General features: G+C 43.6%; 1 protein-coding gene across 2 annotated transcripts in view; it reads left to right on the top strand.

The window, feature by feature from the left end:
• The first annotated feature begins 1,321 nt into the window (after window positions 1-1,321).
• ELOVL7 (ELOVL fatty acid elongase 7) overlaps window positions 1,322-16,111 on the top strand; it is a 30,889-nt gene continuing 16,099 nt past the window's right edge. Inside the window, exon 1 of one of the 2 annotated variants that reach the window (XM_010725450.3) lies at window positions 1,322-1,474. The gene's annotated coding sequence lies outside the window, so the exon portion shown is untranslated. Of the gene's footprint in view, window positions 1,475-2,173; window positions 2,690-16,111 lie in introns of those variants that run through there. The other variant, XM_010725451.4, reaches the window with a different exon arrangement.

Below are 16,111 nucleotides of genomic sequence, written 5' to 3'. Positions count from 1 at the left end.
GCAGCCCTATCAGGCATGGGAAAACACGACACATAGATATTACAACACACGCACAATATTAGTGGCTTGCTGAGCTATATGGCTGTATCCCTTGGACAAGTTAGGACTTAGGAGATGTGAGGCTCCCCAGCCTCTGCCTGAGCAGAGACATGCTGATTTCTCCTGTCTGCTTGTCGTTCTTCTTGGTTGATATCTTACAAAAAAGGTTTTAAACAAAGAAATCAAAGAAAGTTTCCAGTTTCTGAACACTAAAGGGTGGAGGGGGGAATGGGGATTGTTTAATTCTGTTTTGTGATTTTCCTGTCCTAAGTGACACAAGTGGTATTGCTCAATGGACTGTCAGATTTCTACATAACCCTTTTGGCCAAACCCAATAATCTCATTATGGTGCCTTCCCAAAAGTGCCAGGATTTCCTCACTCAGCATAATCGCAAAGGCAGCATGAAGCAAACCCCAACCTCATGGTGTCCTCCCTGCTGATCTTCATCCTAATCAGCTGCTCAGCGATCTGAGTTTCTGTAAGATGTGTTAGGAGCTGTGTTTCTCCATCGCTGTCTCCCCACCTGCTTTCTAGCTCTTTCGACATCTCTGCACTCACAACACGCAGCTTTCTGTGCTGCCTTCTGCCACTTCTGTCTCTGTGTTTGAGCTCCTTGGTTCCGCCAGGACAGAGGCCCTCTGCACTTAAACACTGCTTAGTTCACACCACCAGCCCACACACTCTTTTCTGCATATTGTAAAACGTGTTTGGACGTTTTCTTCAATTTTGCCCTCATACCCTCTCCCTGCTCCTTGGTTTCAGACTCCAGTTACTGCCTCCGTGTTGATAACCTCAGAAGCATCATTTGCAGCTTTCTGTGGGCTGAAGTGACAGAAAGGCCAAAGAAGCATCCTATTACATTCCAGGAATCTCCCATCACCCCAATTTTGTCTTTACATCTGTAGATGGGGTCACTGGGAGCTTCATCTTCATTCAAAACGACTTCGGCGAGAGATCTGTGGTACCCACAGTCCTAAGGGGATGGAAGGGGACCTGAAGTACTGAACAGTACTGAACAGCCGAGCAGTTTAGCTTTGTTTTATTTTATTCTCTTTTTTGTTATAAAAGGAACGACTCCATCTACCAGGTTTTGCCTTCGCGACTCTCATCTCGTATCGCTCACTGACCACAAAGGACTCGCGCAGCCATTCCGACTCGCGAACAGCAGCTGTCCGGGGAAGGCTCGCACACCGCGGCGACGCTCCGACAGAACACCGGCGTTAACCTCGCCCGGCTCGCACAACCTGCCCGCCCCGGCTCGGGTGCGGTGGGCGCTGACTCAGTGCTGCGCCACGGGAAGGAGCGCGGGGCGTGGCCGGTGGGCGTGGCCCGGCGGTGGGCGTGGCCACCCGCGCACCCAGTCGGGGGCGGCCTGGCGTGTCCCGCAGTTATTGCCCAGCGCGGTGGGGACAGGTGTGGCTGCGCCGTTGCCGCGTGAGTGCCGCCGGGGTGCGGGAAGGGCGGGAGGTGCGTGCGCGACCCCCTGGTTCCGCGCTGGGGACGGGACGGGTCCTCGGGTGGCTCCCGCGACCCCCGCCCCGAGCTCGCGGCTGTGCGGTTCCCCCGCCTCTCCTCCGTCCCCGTCATTGCTCCCCGGCTGCTCCAGGCCTCCGAGCTCCGCTTCCTCTCAACGCGCGGCTGCACCCGCGGTGCCCGCAGCCACAATGCCGCCCCCCGCGGTGCCCGTCCTCTGACCGCGCTCCGCTCCCCGTCGTTCACCTCCGCCCCGGCCGACCCCCGCTCGGAGGAACCGTCCCTCCGGCGAGGAGGCGCGGAATGCCGGGGCGTTGCGGGCGTTCTTAACAGAAGCGCCTTTTCCCAGTCCCCGGAACGAAGAGCGGTCGCGGACACCGAGAGGTGGAGGGCTGCAGGTGCTGGCGGCAGCGGGGAGAGGCGTGGCGCACGTGGTGGAGTTCTTCGAAGGCAGCTACAGAGTGCTGTCTCGCCAGGGGCCGTCGGGCGGGTTGGGCGCCCTACGGGCGCCGCCGCCTCCCTTCCCTCCTGCCCGCCGGCCCGGCCCGAGCTGTGTGCGGGACGGCGCTGGGCGAGCGGCGGGGTGAGACCCCGTTAAGGGCTGGAGGATGCTCTGCGAGCAGAAAGCTGCAGGTCGGCTCCGACCGATCGCTTTGAGTGTGCGGCAGATAGAAGTTGTCTCACGCTGTCGGAACAGATCGGGAACTTTCTCCCTTGCCCATTTCTCAACCAGACGTAGCGCTCTGTTTGAGGGCCTCCCGGTGCGGAGGTTTGGGCGGGTTTCAGCGCCGCGGGGCTGCAGGCACAGCCCGACCGTGGGGGGCCGCGTGGGAGCGGAGCGCTCGTGGCTGCGCGTCTCACGGCGGTAGCACAGGGCTGGGGAAACCGGGCCGAACTCCGGCCGAGAGTCTTCCTTGTCGGCAGCTTTGTCGCTGGTGCGGGAAGTAGCGCAGCTTTCCTTGCAGCGCGTCAGACAACTTTCTGCTAAGTAGTGTTTTGGAGCGGCGGGAGACAGCTTGTGCTGCAGGAAGCGATATTCATGGAATGTGCCGGGAGAGACGCCGCGGCGTTAGGCAAGGGAAATGCACGCCGCGTAGGATTTGACTAGTTACAGAGCTCTTTGAATATCATGAAATATCTATCGGCTAATTGCACGCTGCCGAAAGAACTAATCAGGTACGTTTCAGTATCCTGACGTGACTCGGTTGTGTTTGCTGACTGTGCCGTGCCCTTCCTGGCATTGTTTCTCCCTGCCGCAATAAACCGGAAAACTGTGAAACTTTTTTTTTTTTTTTTTTTAACTCGCTACCTTGTACTGTTGCTCTTACTCCTGATTTAAAGATTCTCTTATCTCTGTTGCCTGCCTGGCTGCTGAGCCTGCGCCAGGGCACAGCAGTGCCTACGCGGGTCTCTCACGGCTGCTGCAGGGTGGGAAGGATGTCGGAAGCATTAAGCTGCTTCCCAGACCGTGTGCTGCCAGAAGGAGCTCCGTCTTTCTCAACTGCTTTCTGCTTTTGTCCTGGTTTTCTTTCCTGGAGTCACAGTGGGTGACACACAGGTGCGCTTCAGTCTCGTTCACCCCTGCCGAACTCCATGCAAAGTTTGAGAACTGACAGACCTGCCTGCCTTTTCCTCTGCTGCCATTTGTGGATGCTTCCTAAAGCAGCCCTGAGTGTTAAGGAGGGAGCTGACCTGTGCTTGGGAGCCCAGCTCGGGGATACTCAAAGAGAAGCTATGCTAATTAAAAAAAAAAAAAAAAAAAAAAAGTTTTTTCAAAAAAAGAAAAAGTAAAGCATATCAGAAGGAAGAGCATTGAAGTTTGTTCTCAGAATTAGTTTTAGGAGTTTCCTGCTCAGTTAAAATTACCTTAAATGCAATTTCAAAGTTGGTTGGTACTCCATATAGTAATGCTGGACCCTATTGCTTCCCTCAATACATGGACCACGTGCTGCAGCACCTCAAGGGTAAAAACTAAACCTTTTCCTATTTTCCTATTGAAATATTTGAACAAAAACACTGACAATACATTCTGTATACCAGGTTTTTCTCTTCTTTCAATGTAGTTCTTTTTAAAGGGAAGAAAATGAAAGCTAAAGGGACATGCAGTGCAGTCCTATTTTTCTAGAGCCTGATTTCATGTGTTTGATTTGCCAGAAGTTTGTGCAGTTTCAGGTGGTACGGCAGATAAGAATTTTTCTGTCCTTCTGATATTAAGTGAAATCCCAGAAGAAATAGTATTTGTTTCAACTGATAGTAAGTGTGAGTTAAGCCTGATAGAAACCAGAGTAGCTTGGGTATTTTTTTAATGTCTTTGGTTTTTGTGTCTAATTCTGAATATTGAACAGGAAATGCTGAACAGTGTTTTTCTTTCCTTCCATAATGTAGTAAAATACTCTGTGTGCTTGTTATGTTTTCCTTTTTTTTTTTTCCCTTGGTGTATCTCTCCCTATTTACACTCTGCTTCTGATGGTTACACAAAATATTTATTTACTTAAGATGTTGAGTAAAGAAGACCTATATGCCATGTAACTAGAAGGTAATGAATGGAACAGTGGGAGAAGAATGCTAAATTTAAAGCAGCACAGGTGTGCACAGAGGCTGGTTTGTTACCTTGGTGCTGTATGAGGATGGCAGGATCTGAGTCCTCACTCTGACATCAGCTGGCACACAGCTGACCTCTGTGACTGCCCCTCGCGCAGCCTGCCAGCCCTGAGCACACTGGGTGCCGTCGCAGAGTAGCACGGATGTCACAAGGAGGCTGAATTCAGGTGGCAGCAAATAAGCACAGTGAGTCACCGTATTTGCCAGGAGCAATGGTATTTGGATTGCCCCCTCCCCTGTGCCAGGGTCGCGTCACCGCTGTCAGAGCAGTGGCTGCTATCTCTCCTCACCTGATCCCTGATCCCACCTCCGCCTTCTGTTGCAGTTTCACAGCATTTCTCCTCTCCTTTGTCTGTGGTTGGGTGCTGGGTGTGGGCCAGTGCCCTCCTGGATGAAGGTGCTCTTTCCTTTTCCTGTGGGTTGTCTCCCCCCTGCCCTTGTGTTTCACAGTCTGTTTCTGTGAGGCCAGAAAAGGTTGCGTGAGTAAGGGGCCATGTTGGAGTAGGAGTGAGTAATGGGGATGATGTAGATTAAGATGACATTCGTCCCATTAAAGGGGCTTTTCCAATTGCTAATTACTCTCTAAACAACTTGCTTGTCATCTTGTCGTGTCTTCGTGAGTTCCTGTATGTTCCCTGTGTGCGTGTAATTGTTTCATGAAGTCTTTGCAATTTGCATTATGTTGTGTATTGATAATGTGCCTTGCCCATTGCCTGGACCCTCCATTCAAACTACTTTTTTTTCTTCTCTTTTTAAAGCGTTTTGTCACCAAATGTGTATGAATATGAATATAAGTTTGTATTGTGCACTTTAAAAATGCATGCAAACAGTTGTTGATAAGTGAAAAATGCTAGTAACTTTCTACAGGTATCTCCTGAATGGGACTTCAATAGAGCCCTGCTATTCCAAGGACTGTATTTTGGATTTATAAATATATCTGAGTTAAAAACAGAGCTTGCTAAGAATAACTCCATTCCTTCTATTATTTGTCTTCTAACAAAAGAAGGGGACAACTCCTGCTGGAGTCTGAAACACAAAGATTGGTTTGTTGATGTGGAGATAATTTGCATTCTATCATCAATTGTGAAATGATTTAAAACAAAGTCACAGTTACCCGATTCAGTGCCTCTCTGTATGCATGTACAATATGGGAACATCTCACATTAGTGTTTTAATTTTATTTTTATTTTTTTGATTGTGTTTTGTCTGAGTAGTTGAAAAATGAAGTGAAAAGTGTTGGTAGTGGTTGAAGCTGCTGTTTTGTGATACTGCTGAGCAGAGAGCAAGGTGAGTGGAAAGGAGGACCTTCTTGGTCTAGAGCTGTTGTTGCTGATGGAGGAGATAGTATCTTTAATAGGGGAAAAAATAGTTCTTTTCAGTAAATTACAGTATGTTTTAATGTATCAGGCTTCTTTTTTCTGATGAGGATTTAATAGACAATATTTTCATTTACTTTTGATAAACTGCTTTTGGTTTTCTTAATTAAAGATATTGGCAGAAGCTTTGAAAATATCAGGGTTTATAGGTCAGGTGTGTCTGTTCCTTCTGTTAAACAAATACTGTGGTATTTGCCATGTTATGAACAGATAGGGATGGACTGAACAAAAAAGTCTATACTCTTTTCATAGTTGTAGCAGCTAATGCTGCATTTTCCTGTAGAGGTGCAAATCACTTAATTTCATATATATACATTTCAGTCAAATAGTGTGTTTTACAGTGTTTACATTCATATCATCACTCTACAGTCCCTGTTCTGTTAGCTTAGACGTACAGTTGGAAATATCTGAATTGAATTATATTCTTCAATTGCTTCTGTAGTCAGAGTCCTGTAGCTTGTCTTCTCTGTACTGAAATAAAAGGTTCGCTTTTGAGACTTTTAACTGTACAGAATGGGTCTGACAAGCTTAATTAGATTACTGTAATGCACTTAGGAAGTGCCCTGTCCACCTTCATCTGTTGTGACCAAGATGTATAGAAGAAGCTGTGTACAAATGCCAGAGGGCTAATGCAATGAGGGAGGTGTTCAATGTCAGCTTTGAAATTAAAGCTTTGGAAAAACTATTTTTGAGCCATGTTCCATGTGGCATTATTGCAGATGCTAATTCCTTCCGTCATTTGCATTACTACCGCGACACCAGCAACATCGTTTCACTAGCACTTCTGTACTTAGGTTACAGGAGTCTACTCAAATTATTTTTTCCATGAAAAAGTAATGAAACTATGAAGGAAGGCAGGCTGTAAGTCAGTTTATGGATAGTTCTGGTGTTCAAGAAATCTCTTTTCAGTTCTAACCATGATCCTTGGCATTTTGGAGAGGAAGAAAGTTGGGGAGTGCAGAAGCTATAAGTTGTTGGAGCTCTCACTGCCTCCCTTCAGCGAGTCCTTTGATGAATGTCTGAAATGTTACGGAATAGGAAATCCGCCGGCTGAGTTTCACATTATCTTGAAACAGCTTCCCAAAAAACGACGTGGTTGGTTGCTTTGAGAGGGTCTTATCTGAAGGTTGCAGTAGAAAGCTTCCTGAACATTGGTTAGAAAATGCTCAGTTCTCATTTGATCTTGACAGATCTGCTGAAATGAGGCTGCTATTGTATTTTAGAACTGAACAGCTTATGTGTCCCACTTGACCTGCATTTTAAGTTTTTGAATAGAAAACTACCTTGGAATCTGTGGAAATTGTGCTACTTGGTGTGCTTGCTTCTATCCTTGTAGAGTGTACTTGCATGTCATCACTTGCTTTCATCCAAGGTGCCAGAGCATTGACAAAACATAATTGAGTCTAGACAGGCTTTTGTGAAAGGAAAGGGAACTGCTCTTACAGATGATGGAATTATGTGACCTTGACGCATCTGTTGAGACAAGGGCAGAGAGAAGAGGTTCAGTCAGTGAGCACGCATCTCACTATGTGGATGTTGTCATCTGGGTCAATCTTCAACTGGATCATGTGTATCGAAGATAGTGAGTGTGGGTGCAAGCGGGTTCCTTGGTGTTTGATTGTGAACAGTGAAATCCTCTGGAGGGGAGATAGAAGAGTGGGAGGAAAGTGGCTGCTTGCTGGGAGGATGAGGGTTGTGGTGTTGCTGTAGGTTCAGATAGCGGTATGTGACCTGATATTTTTGGATAGCACCAGAGCTTTAGTTTTGGCCATTGCTTTGCTGTGCTGACAAGTGGGAAAAGAGATACTTTTTCTCTAGTGACTGAGCGCTCTATGCAGAGGACAAACCAAACATACTGACCTGTTCTGCAGAGCACTGAAACCTTCGTGCAAAAAAGGCCTTCTCAGACTTCTTTTGGTAACTGAAATGCGCAGTTAGATATAAGCTTAATCTTTTTTTGATTTGGAGATGTTCCAGTTTTCTTCTCCTTTCCTGATGTTGCATGCTGAGTGATTTTCGTGTACTGTTAAATGGGAACATCAGCATTAGGCTGAGTGCTCTGCTTCTTGCCAACCTCCTGCACTGAAAGTATTATTGTCTCCTGCGTTATTCTAATGTGGCACACTCGCTGCCTAATGTATTTTGTTGATGGGATTATTCATTTATTTATTTGGCTATTTGTATTTGGCAATCTTTCAGGAGCAGAAATGGGAAAAATAAGTGCAGTTGATATGAACTGGTTGAATCCTCCACACTGTCTAGCTCAGCTTATCTATTTTAAACTGCAACCATGTCTTGTGGTCCTTGGTGGTCACCTGTTGCCTGGGAACTGCTGTGGTTATGAAATTTTCTGTTTGAAGATGGAAAATATTCAGTAGGCCTTCCAGGTGGAATTATACTTCCCGACATACTTGTGATAAGCCTGTCTGTTAATGTGGTGCATTTCATCCTGTTCTTCTGTGAAGGTATTATTCAGTGTTAAGCTAATTTAAAGAAGTTCTAACTTGCACAGTACAGCTCTATATACTCTTTCTGAGCTTCCTGAAAGTGCAAAATAATAACAGTATCTTAACATTCTGGTTAGTGCAGGAATTGAGATCTAAGTAACAAGGTCTGGGGCAGATGTCAACCTTAACAACTGTGTCATATCATTAATATATTTTGCCCATAACACTGGCCTCCACTTGGCACTTGGCCTTATGAAAACTGCTGCATTTTTTTTTTTTTTTTGCTTGGAAGCAGAACAAAGTGCTGATAGCCTTTTAAGCATCAATTTTTATTAAAAAACTTATTTAAAAATGGTTTAATGTTTCTTTGCTAATCAAACCAGGTAATATTTTTAGCTGGTAGGGAACTTTATTTCCATCTAAGTTTTTGAGAGTAGATTGTCATCTGGCTGCTGTCCTGCAAGATATCACTTTGCAAAAAAGGAGCAACCTTTTTCTTTTGTTTCCATAGATCTTTCACTGCTCTAAGTCACCTGGATCAGATGTTTCCTCTCTGTAATACTTGTAGACAGTTGTGAGTGTTCCTGCTGCATCTGTTGATTGAGTCCTGTCTAGACAGGCTTCTGTGGAAATCAAAAGGGTTTCTGACACCTTTATAGCCCTCCGTAGAGTGTCTGCAGGGCAAGTGTAGAAAAGTGTTTTTGGAGTTCCTGTTAATGCTAAATTAAAGCAGAGGTGCATCCTTCCTTTTGTTCACAATGTCTCCAACCTCTGAAGACTGGATTGTTCTGCAAGGGATGCAGTCATCTCAAAAGGGAAGGGCACCATGGAAAGCTACTCACCAAGTTGTACTGTAAGCAGCACTCAAGGCTTCTTGGGTGGAATGCAAAGAATTAACCAAATTTCAAACATTTTGACGTAGGGATTTGTAATATACCAACTTTGATCTTTTCATGCCCAGACTTGAAGTATAAGCATAATGCAGTCTTGATAGTGTCTTTCTTCACTGTGGATGAGTCTACAGGTTCACTTTCTCTATCTTCCATGATGTCTGGGCATCTTTTTACCTTCTCTTCTTCATCCTTCTGTGGTTCCTTCCTTGAGGACAGAATACCACTGGAACTGGCTGGGAAACATAAGGCTTTTTCTTAAGGCATTTCTATCCGATGTCAGTTTCTGAAACTCTTTCATTTCTGCAGTAATTCTGGTCAAGTGCAAGACAATTTTTTCTTTTTTCCAAGTGGGGATATTCTTTGGGATGCAGGAGAAAAGCTGGGCTGTTAGGAGAAATTAGAACTCTACTATTGTTTTCTTGGCTCTTATTTAGTTGTTCTGGCCAAGAGGCTTGAATCTTGAAGTGATGGTATAGAATAAGTTCATGGGCTGATGCTAATACTCCCAAGTGCATTTTTACAGATTAATGCGACCTTTTGCCATGATGAAGAATGTTGTTTTTAAAATATGGACAAAGCAGAACACCTTTAATTGCATGTTCTTCAATGATTTGGGACCTTCAACTGCATCTCTATGAATCTTCACCTCTGGACTGAAAAGGTTTAGGATGTGGCTGTGTAGTTGCTTCCTGGAGCACTTCAGGGAGCACATCCCATGGCCTGATGTTCCAAGATTGAACTTGTGAGCAGAAGCTTTCTTTTTTTTTTAATGACAATGGACTTCCTCATTCTGATAGTTTCAAAATGTGCTGAGCACAGACTTCCTTTAAAACGGCTCATCTCATTGCTGCCCTTGCCATCTCCCTTCGAAGTTCAGCAGCCTGTGTTGCTCTCCCCAGAGCTGACCACTGCACAGCATGCATCACAGCAGAAGGTTGTGGACACAGCTGGTCCCAGTTTTCTTCTGGAAGAGCCTTCTAGGGAGGATGCAGTTGCCAGTGTTTACAGTGTGCAACAGCGTGTCCGTTATGCTGGATGGTGGGTGGATGGGGAGGGTGTCAGTTCTGGGTCAGCAGCCTTTAAAATTTATGGCTGCTTAATGCAATGCAAGCAATGTTGGAGTAGAAGGAATGCATTATTTTGCTGCTGAGGATATAAGCTCAGGACCCAAGGCTGGGGAGGCTGAGCAATTGCAAGGCAGTGGGAAACAATGGAGAAGGAAATAAGTCCATATCAGCCAGTGTGGGAGTGCTCAGCTCTTGTAAATTGCTGCATTAAACTGTGAACAAAATAAGATGTCACAATTCCACACCACTGTTATCAGTGTTCCTGCTTACTCACATTCTGAACCCAGCAATATTGCAGCTATTGTAATAAAAGTTCTGTAAAATGACAATGACCTTGCATCATGGTTTCTGGGGTGACAGTACCCGAGCTGTCAGTTGCTGTAATCTTGCTGTAGGCAAGAAGTGATTGTAGGAAAATACTTCCTTCAGTACTGATGAATATTCCACGTTTGTTCGCCTTTTTTATAGTAATTTTTTTTAAGGTGAATGTTACGTTCTTAAGGTAATTGTTTATACATGTATATTTACATATTTGTCTCCCCTTCCCATAAATTCTGTTCTGCTGAGTTTTCATGTTTAAAAAAAAACAGCATAGTCTTCCTCTCTACCACAGGAGGAAATCTCAGGTCTGATTTTTTCCATTTATACTTATCCATAGTTGAATAGCTACAGGTACATTCTCATTGATTATTTGGTTAAAAAATGTTATTGAAAATTGTCTGCTTTTATTTTCCATTGTTAATAACTAGGTTAGCATGATGCTCCCTGTGTAACAAGTGTTGTTCCTACTTGTTTTAACGGGTCTTCTCTGGAAACTGCAGTCTAGCTCTTTGTCTCTTTATTTCTTTTTGTTCAAGTTCCATGGATTGCCCCCACAGTGACTATTTAATGACAATTTATTGATGTCGCTTTTCTGCCAAATGAGTGGACACAAACTCTTGTCTACCAGTTCCTGGTAGCAAACTGTTTATATTTTAATTAATTAGATATGTGAGATTCTTATACAGTTCCCCTTTTGACTGTTAACGAGGAGATTATGTGTTGCACTACAGCTTACAGTTGAAGAAAGGCGATGGTCTCTCATTCTTATCCCACTCCACATTTGCACAAGTAACTTTAATCAGGCAGGTATGAGGGCTGCTCCAAAAGTAATGCCTCCTATTTCATTATGTTGGTCCATGATGTCAGAGGTGCATGTTGGTAATATGGTAGTAGAGCTTGAACCTTCTTGCCAATATTCCATTACGTTCGGTTGCCATGTGACAGATGGCAGCAGAGTGACAGCCTGACAAAATGGTGTCTGACATGGAAGTATGTATGAAGCAAAGGTGTGTCATTGAACTCCTCCATGTGGCGAAAATGGCACCAATTGACATTCATTGATGCTTGCTGAACACTGATGGAGACCAAACAGTGGATGTGAGCACAGTGAGGGGAAAAAAAAAAAGCAAACCTGTTAGCTTAAATATCAGTCTTTACCCCTCTAGATCATTTAGAGTTTACTGTAGAAAGAAAAGGTCCAGATGGGTATAAGCTCTACATGTTTGATGCTCACTTGTAGAGGAATGAATGGGTGGCACAGGGTGCATGTGACTGTGCTGATGAACATACTAGATTGCATCATTACTCCCTAGCCCATGGCTCTTGTTCAGTGAAAGCCTATTTAAAGTGACTTAAACCAACTGATCTGATCTTAAAATGAAAACGCTGCAGAAGGTTTTCTGGTTACATAATTAAGAAGGAGGAAAAAGGAGGTGCTGTTAAGTCTTTTGGATAAAGAAGAGATTAACTGGAATCAGATCTGTTGCAAATACTAAATGAATACGTTGCCAGAGGTTTTTGATGGGCGTAATGGTGTATCAATAGCTAATGGAAATGAGGTTTCATTACTGCAAATACTATATCATAAGTGAATCTTATTTTGACTTCCAGGTAAAAGTTGTCACACCATGTGTCACAAGACTTGCTTGCTGGCAGCAGTGAGTGGCTTTGGGAGCTGGTATCACCCAGCTGGAATGAAACCTGTAGGAGCTGAGCAGAAGCCATGCACTGGCTATTAGGGAGAGTAGCCTGGTTGCAGAGTGGCCTGGAGCAGCAGGTGAGGAGACAAGTGAGACTAGCTGATGGCAGGGTGGCTGTCTTGCAAGTGCTCAAGTAGAGGCAGAGGAGCACTGATAACAGTTTATATCTCAAGGAGCTTTTCTCCCTAGTGTTCCTGAGAAAGGCAAAAACATTAGGAATGCAGTGAAGGGGGAGGTGGGTGGGGATGGAAAGAGATACTGCTGTTCGTGGTGGTTGTTTCCCAGGTGAAACTGGAAATCCTCTTCGGGACTAGCCCACTGTTTCTCTCATCACTGAGATAAACTGATGATTGAATTCAGACTTGCAAAAAAAACCCTTCCTTCCAGGCTATGTTTGCAGACTATGATTTGATGTGCCTTTCTATGGGATTAATCCCTGGGATTGCTTACAGTTGCATCAGTGTTATTCCTAGTCTCTTGCTATCAGATCATAGCACAGTGCAATTTGTCTAGCTTTAGTTCTTGTATCATGAAGCATCCCTTATACATGCTATGGACAGACTGAGGGCTTGCTGAAGTGGTGTGTTCTCTTGATTGAATATATAACACATGATTGTCTGTGGTTATGCAGGACGAGGCATGATAATCTTGTTCTCTCCTTACGTGATTTCACCATCAGCTTAAACCTCTACTACAAGGCTGCTAATCCGACTTTCCCACCTTCCTGTGACCATGTGTCTCGTTGTTTTCCCTTGCATAAACTTCCTCTGGTGCAGCCATTGCTTTTCTCAGAAGATGAAGGTTCCAAGTGGGTTGCTGAGCTGCAGTGGTTTATCCTGCAGTTGCCTGAGGACTAGAACTTTTCAGCAGGGATGCCGTGGGACTACATGATGGAGTTGCTGGTGGTTGGATGGGAGTAGGCAGAGAGAAGGGTGCTTCTGTGATACCAGCTGGAAGCTGGGCACAAAATGGAGCTGTCTGTGTCCATTACCAGTCTTCAGCATTGACTGAAGTCTGCAGTATCAGTTAACAAATTTTAAGTGGTTGTGGGAGGAAATATAAATTGTCTTTATCAGGATGGGAAATCCACTTGGCTGGCAGAAAACCAATATGAAGCACGATTGAAATTGGGTGTTTTACTAGTTCTGCTGCTTATAGGCTACTTTGCTTGTGTAGGTAAATGACAGATTTGATTGTAGTTTAAAAAGCAAAGCTTTAAGTATGGAGATACTGTGTAAATAATGCAATAAAGGTGACAACAGAGGTTAAGTATTAGACCTCTTACTGACTTCTGCCAGTGTGGGATTTTACAGGCGCATATTTTAATACAATCTTTAAATCTCTTTCTTTGATTTTTAAGGTGTCCCCATTCTTTGTAAAGGGATTTACACTTTCCCTGAAATCTGTATTCCATTCTGATGCCTACTGCTAAATGCACATAGAGATGTGACTGATGTACCCTGAGGATTTTTTTTAATGGAATGGCTTCGGTGATACAGCTTGAAATTTAATAACAGTGACATCTAATACATCTCAATACTAGCAGCAACAAAAAAAATCCACCCAATGCTAAGGAGGGTATAGCCAGCCTACCTGCGAGATGGGCCTTTCAAAAAGTGGACAGTGTAGTTGAAGGAAGGCATAAAGGATTGGGAAAGTCACAGAAACTTTTCTGAGGGAAATCTGTAATGCCAGGAGATATCCAACTTCATTGCAGAACGTAGGTGAGCAATCAATCTAATGCAATAGCTATTCTGTATTTGTTTGCAGTGTGGCATAAGGGTGTAATGTAGTTAAAACACCTGCGTTTACATAATCACCCTTGGGAAATAGGAAGGGCAGAGCTGATGTTCTCCAGGTAATGCAAAAGACAGCGATCTGTGAAATGTTCTCTATTTAATTACCATGCGAACTTCAAGAGCAGAATTAACAATTGTACAGTAAGTGATTCTGAAACATTGAAGTTTCATAATTGTGACTGAATATGTCAGCTAGTATTACTGTCATTTCTTAAGATGTTGCAAAATCAGACCTGTGTGGATCAGTGCTCTCTCATGTTCCTGCAGGGTCTCTGGGTGGGAGCGGTCCTGCCATCATTACCCGCTGGACATGTCAGAGGGGTAACATTCTAGAAAATGTGCTTCTAGCATCTGCCTCGGCTGGAAGTTACCCCATTGAAGCTTGTACTTCGCTGTCATATTTTCTATCTTGCTGAGAGATACCTATAAAAGTAAGGCCCTGTCTGCCAGGATCTGTAAAGATATGACAAGGAGGAATGGTTTTAAAATAAAAGAGAGGAGATTGAAGTTAGATGGAATTTTTTACTGCAGTGGTGTTATCAAGATTTGCTTTTAAATAGTAAAAGTATATTTGAACATTAAAAACTCTGTAGGGGGAATAAATAAGTGCAAAGAATGGCAAATATCTCTCATGTGGGTTAAGCCAAAGAATGCTAGAAGCTTGTTCTCATTTAAAATTAAAGAATGTTTGAGGCATACCAGTAATTCTCGTTAGGGGAAATAGTATTAGTTTTTTTTTTTTTTTTTTGGACTAGCAGAACTCGAGTGCTTCCAGCAACTTAATGCCTACTGCTTGTCATCATGTGGCATTCTGAAATGGTTGCTGTGGCATTTTGCACGTTTTTGTTGGCTTAAATTACTTTATTGTGTATCCCCTCTCCAGTAAAATTAATGGTCAGATTTGAAATCAGTTCTGCAAAACTGTACGCTTTAATTCAGCTGCAGCTATTTCAGCTGTCTGCTGAGCCATGGGGAACTGGAGAGCAACAAATGGTATTGCTCTTCTGATGCAGCCTGTTCCATCATTTGGTTCACTTATGTCCCATCTTTATAATGATGAGGCGTATTTATTTCAAGGTCTCTTCAAAAATGATATTAGTTCAGCTGGCTTGAACCGCAGTACACAGGATGAATTCTGTTGCTATTTAAAAAAAATACATGTATGTATATAAAAAGCACTCATTTATTTCTGAGAGTCGAGTACCTTCATAAAGGTTTTCACAGATGATTTCGTTTGTTTAATAGAAATGATTGCAGTGCTTGTTTTCCAGAGCTGATTCTGCAGGTATGTTAACAGATATATGAACTAAATGTTGTCAAACTGACTGAACTGTGACTAAATAAATGCTTAATGTGCGAATGGGTTCATAGTGTGAAGAGCTAAATCTGTGTATTTAAGAAATGGTTTTCTTTGTCTCCAGGTCGTTGTGCCTTCAGGCTAAATACTTCCTGTTTCATGCTTAGGGGATAAGTTCTATTGGCTTTGAAAGCAGTAGTGGAATCAGACCTGTGCCAGAACTTCATTGGATTTCTTCCTATTGACATGATTGTATTGTGAAAAACCAGCCTTTCGAAATTGTTTTTTATTGAAGAACAGTCTAATTGTTTCTCTTTTGTGTGGTTATGTGGGTTTTTTGGGGGTGTTCTTAAAAACAAACAGCAAGAAAAATAACAACGGAAAGACTTGTTATGGTATTTCCCAATATGTATGAGTTTGTGTGTGAAGTGTAAGGTGACAAGACAAAATGTACCTCCTAATGTAAATGTAATTAATTGCTCATAGGAGTGGAATTACAAAGGAGAAGTAGGTGGCTAGTTGAGAAAACAAATAGAATTGTAAAATGCTTTGAAAATAAAGTAGTAGTGTTGCATGCAAAAGTTGATTTTAAATCTTCTAGCTATAGGAAGGTTATGAGTAGCGCTGTCCTCCTCACAGACATCGTTCCTGCTCTTGGAATACCTAGTTGTGTCTTTCTGTTCTTTGCTTACTTTCAGATGCAGAATAATTTCTTAGCGTCTGTGAGGTGGGCTGCTCTAGGGCAGCTAAGCTGCAAAATTTCCAGAATAAATTCAGCGGCGGTTGTGAACAGAAACGAAACTTTGAAGGCTGAGGGCCTTTGTTGTATCAGTTCCTGTGAAATGTTTTTAGGGGAGAAGAGCTGTGAGTGCTGAAGTTGGGAGAGGTGGGGCAAGTGTTTATGCAACAGTATGGAAAGAGCATTTTTGTCTGCTCTGCATATCTGCCATGAGCAGAAGCAGGGGATTAGAAGTAGTTGAGTTCCAGTGACCAGCTGGCATTGGAGTTGCTGTTTAAACACTGACAGCGTGTTTATCTGGTTCTTAATACAAAACTGAAGTGGTGTTGACATGTCAAATGGATAAAAGCAAAGACTT

This window comes from Meleagris gallopavo, chromosome Z, assembly GCF_905368555.1.
Source record: "Meleagris gallopavo chromosome Z, MGAL_WU_HG_1.1, whole genome shotgun sequence".
NCBI classification, from domain to species: Eukaryota; Metazoa; Chordata; class Aves; order Galliformes; family Phasianidae; genus Meleagris; species Meleagris gallopavo.
The sequence above is the reverse complement of the archived record's forward strand: the minus strand, read 5'-3'. Positions and strand labels throughout refer to the sequence as shown.